Raw genomic sequence first — 4,458 nt, forward strand, 5'->3', positions numbered from 1 at the left:
CGCTCCCGGTGCCCCGGGGCCCCAGTGCAGGTAAGGGTCGCGCCTCAGGGTCAGGTTGCGGGTCCAAAGCGCTGGGGCGCACGGGGGACGTGGAGCAGCTACTCCACTCTGTTTTCAGGACTTTGAGGCCCTGTTTTCAGGACTTTCTCGTCCGGGTGCACGGAGGTCGGCCTGGTCCCAGGAAGGATTTGCAGGCCTGTGGCTGGGTGAGGAGAGTCTGGTAGCGCTGAGGCGATTCTCTTGTGCCACGTTCCTTTCCACAGAAGAGGCTAAATGCACATCTGTACCTTTGTGCCTTGGAGAAGCTCAGGGCCTTGATGAGTAGTGAATGGCCTCTGCTACTGGGGAAAAACGAGGCTGGGAGGTAACTAAGAGCGCTTGAGCCTCATCGCAGACCCTACTTTGGGTGAGTGGAAGAGATTCCACGATGGGAGTAAGTCTGGGAGAGTGGCGGACACTTGATCCACCCCCAAATACACATACAAGCACTTGCAGACTCACCCAGTTTAACTCTCCAAAGGGTGTGTGTGTGTTTTCCTAGAGAAGGGTATTTAGAAAAACACAACAGAAGAGCTTAGATGTTCCTAGGGAAGCTGGTTGGCGTCTTCTCTCCCACAAGGGAGAGAGGGAAAGAAAAGATGAGAGGGCACCTGGAGTGGTCAGACTTGTGACTTTATGCTGAAGGAGAGCTGGTGGATAGGCCCTTTTGCTTGGCATCAGCTGGGCCCTGGTCTGGGACTGCTGCTCACATGGCCAGGCTGCAACTCAGGCATCCTGGAGCTGGGGCACCTATTCTCCCTTCGAAGTTTAGCCCACCAGTTTTTCAGTTTCCAATTTGACTCATACTCTTAATTCCTGTGTCTGGGAGCCATTAGGGGGTAAACCGTGAAAATGCTATTGTCAAAAATACCTGGAAATGCCTCGTTTTGAAAAGTGTTTTGTTTACTCCAGCACAGGAGTGTGTGAGCCCTGTTAGGCTGCTTTTCTCAGATGCAACATTCTGCGTCTTTGGTGCTTTCAGCTGTCTTCTCTTACTATATATTTCACCTGTTTGATAATCTTTCTAAGGAAACAACACCTTTTTTTATTGTTGTTTGTTAGAGGGGAGGTGTGGGGGAGGCCCCTTGAGTCACAGAGGTGGCAGAGTGGAGGAAGGCACATTAATCCAAACAGTCCTACCCCGGTGTCTTGTGTATCCCAGGTCTGTGCTGCTCGTGGGAGCCTCGATGCTGCCTTTAGGGACAGCAAGTCAGTCCTTCTAGGGGCCAGGATTCCTTAGGATAAAATGGGACATTCCCAACCTTGTCTGCAAAAGACACCCTGGAAATGCAAGTGGTCTGAAAGTGAAGGAACAAATTTGAACAGCTCCCTGATAACCTAAGTTCTTTCTGTCTTCTTCCAAGTGCTGCAAGACTTGGTCTCAAAATTCCCTCTTTTTAATTTTGCTCTATCACCCAGTCTGGAGTGCAGTGGGCACTGTAACCTCCACCTCCTGGGTTCAAGTGATTCTCCTGCCTCAGCCTCCCGAGTAGCTGGGATTACAGGAACGTGCCGCCACACCTACTTTTTGTATTTTTAGTAGTTTTTGCCATATTGGTCAGGCTGGTTTTGAACTCTTGACTTCAGGTGATCCACCCACCTCCCAAAGTGCTGGGCTTATAGGCTGGGCTTATAGGCGTGAGCCACCGCGCCCAGCGAAATTCCCTCTTTTTGCTTCTGCTGCAAAGCTGGCCCTGGAGACCATGTTTCCGGTGTGTGGAATGGGATCGGGGACCCTGTTGAGATTTGCACTGTTGGCTTGGAACTTGAGAGTCAAGGGCTCTCTTCCTTACCGCTGCATAGGGACCCATGTTTGGCTCCCAGGAGCAGAGATGGAGAGACTGGGAATCTCTAAGGAGGCAATGGTTGGGTGTGAAGCTTCTTTTGTCAGTCGGGGAGTTCTGTAGGGAATGTGCAAGGGTGTGTGAGTTGGGTGAGGGCTAGCTGCAGCTTGAGCCAGCCCCTGCAACTCTGCCTATTTCTTGACACACCTTAGCTTGATCTCCAGGTTCCTTTCCTCCAATCTTCCAGCATTTCATATGGCTGAGAGAGTCTTTAGATGTTTACAGTAACTGGTTCTGTATGCGAAATCCCTTTAGAGGCAGTATGGGGCAGTTGTGGGCAAGTTAATATGTTGCTTTTTGTTTTAAATTTAGCCTATACTTCCCCTAATTTTTTCATCTTCTGGGCACACCACAGTTAGAGAAATTTTCTGTAGACCTAGAAGATTTGTTATTTTTTAAGCATTTTTTAAAAAAAATTATGTTTAAAAAAATGGGAAGGGATTTGGGAACACCCAGCTTTTGCATAGAGTCTGTTAGGAAATCAGGAAGCGACTGGGACCAAGCCAGTATTGGGGTGAAGGGTGGGGAGTGAGTGACCCTAACTTTGCTTGTCCTCACAGGTACTCTGGGGCCAGCTTCCTAGCTAGGTTTCCTGTTTCTTAGATTTTTTTTTTTTTTTAAACAAACCGTTTTTGGAGGCAGACACTTTAAACACCAGAGCTAAAACCCGAGTGCTGAACTTGATCAACCCGCACAATCTGGAGGCTTCTGGAAACCCACGCTATACACCTCTTGCTGACTAGGTAGATGGGATGAGCTTACTCTGGGGTGATCTCAGAGTTCTCACACCCCTTTATTTCCTGGGTCCTACACCCTCCTAAGCTCCTGCAGAACTGTGTGTGAGTCCCTGTGTCTTGGTGCCACACACAGAAAGACAGGTGGTGGTGCCCTTCTGCTCTGAATCTATCACTCCCCAAGGGCACCCCAAACAGCCATGTTAGGAGAGAAATGGTGAGTTGAAAAGGGGGAACTTGGTGAGCAAGCCTCCAGCACAATCAGATATACAGACAGCATTTTTTTTTTTTCTCCTTTTTAGTAATTTAGAGGATTATAGCTGCTTGGTGGGTTTGGGAAAGAGGTTGGGAGAGAATGAGAGAGATTTTATTTAACTAAAAATAAGCAAACTTCCTAGATTGTATTTATTATTTATTCAAAGTGGACTTTTAATTAAATTTTGTCTTTGGGTTTTCAGATGACTAAATAGTTCTACCTGGGGAGTTCACGCTGTCTTCTATTGGGATTCTTATTGTTCCCAGGCAGAGGACTGGGTTTTCCAGGGAATGCCCCACTCCTCTGTCCAGAGGGGCTCTGATAGGTAACATTTTAAAGTCAACAACAAAGACAAATACCTTGTTTAACTTCAGTGTCCTTGAAGTCCTGAGTATTTTACTGATTACCATAGTCAATAGTGGCTTTTAGAGCGGAGAAGAATAAATCTTTGTGATCTGTTGTGAGTTGCGGTATCCCCATGACAACTTTGAACTCGGGCTGTGTAGGATGCTAGTTTCTTTAAAACTTAATAAGAAATGAGAAAGGAGACTTGTTTTGTAAATAGTATTAATGGAATTAAAGAGTTTTTATGCTAAAGTCATATTTAAATATCGTTACCCCAGAGTTGATGGTAGACACAAGCAATAAACTGCAAGGGGATGAGAAAGAACAAAAAGGTTCACTAGCACACAATCTTCAGCTAAAACTCTAAAGTGTAATGTTTATTTACTTTTAAAAGTGATTCAGAAATGCTTCTTCAATAATGCAAAACTAGAATATTTAAACCTTCTATAATCTAAAGAACCTAAATGGTGGTCTATACGTTTTTTTTTTGGTCTATACTTATAAGTACCTATCTCATTTTTAGAGACATTTATTCTTCCATATTTAACCTTCTTGAGAAGTAATAAATGTTACATTTACTCTTAATTAAGATTTGTTTTATTAGCAGGTTTAGGTTATTGTGAATTCTGAAAACTAACCAAAGAATAATAATAATAAAATTAGGTAAAATAAACACATTTTAAATAGATTGTATAACTCAAAATGATCACTGGGAAGGTCTTGGTAATTTTCTCAATCAGTAAGGTATCAACCTTTTATAAAAATTTTGCGGATAGAAACAGTTGGACCCACTTCTAAATCAGAGAGTTTTAGCATTTGATCTTCGTGGCATGAAAATAAACTCTGTGCTTAATGTTAGTGCATTTTCCCCCTGAAAAGATGAGAGTAATTTTCTCGTTTCTAGTTTCTAACTAACGTAGGTGCCTAAGAATAGTACTTTTAATTTCACTTGTGTATCTTTAATTGGAGAAGAGGCACATATGGACCGGTGGCAGATGTAGAAAATACTTTTTAAAATTACTTGAGATAAAAGTTAATGCGGCAGCCTCGCTCTGTCCCCGGATATTTGTGGGTTGCAGCGGGGCTCAGTGGTCAGTATTGCTGTGTGGCTTGCTCGGGTTTGGCAACGACGTACTGTAATGATGATGGATTTTAGTCTTTAAAAGCTCCGGGACAGCCTGAGAGTAGGGGTCAGGGGACTCAAGCCGACCTCCTCCCCACCGCTCATCTCGGACTCTGA

Source organism: Mandrillus leucophaeus, unplaced genomic scaffold (genome assembly GCF_000951045.1).
Source record: "Mandrillus leucophaeus isolate KB7577 unplaced genomic scaffold, Mleu.le_1.0 Scaffold766, whole genome shotgun sequence".
Lineage (NCBI taxonomy): Eukaryota > Metazoa > Chordata > Mammalia > Primates > Cercopithecidae > Mandrillus > Mandrillus leucophaeus.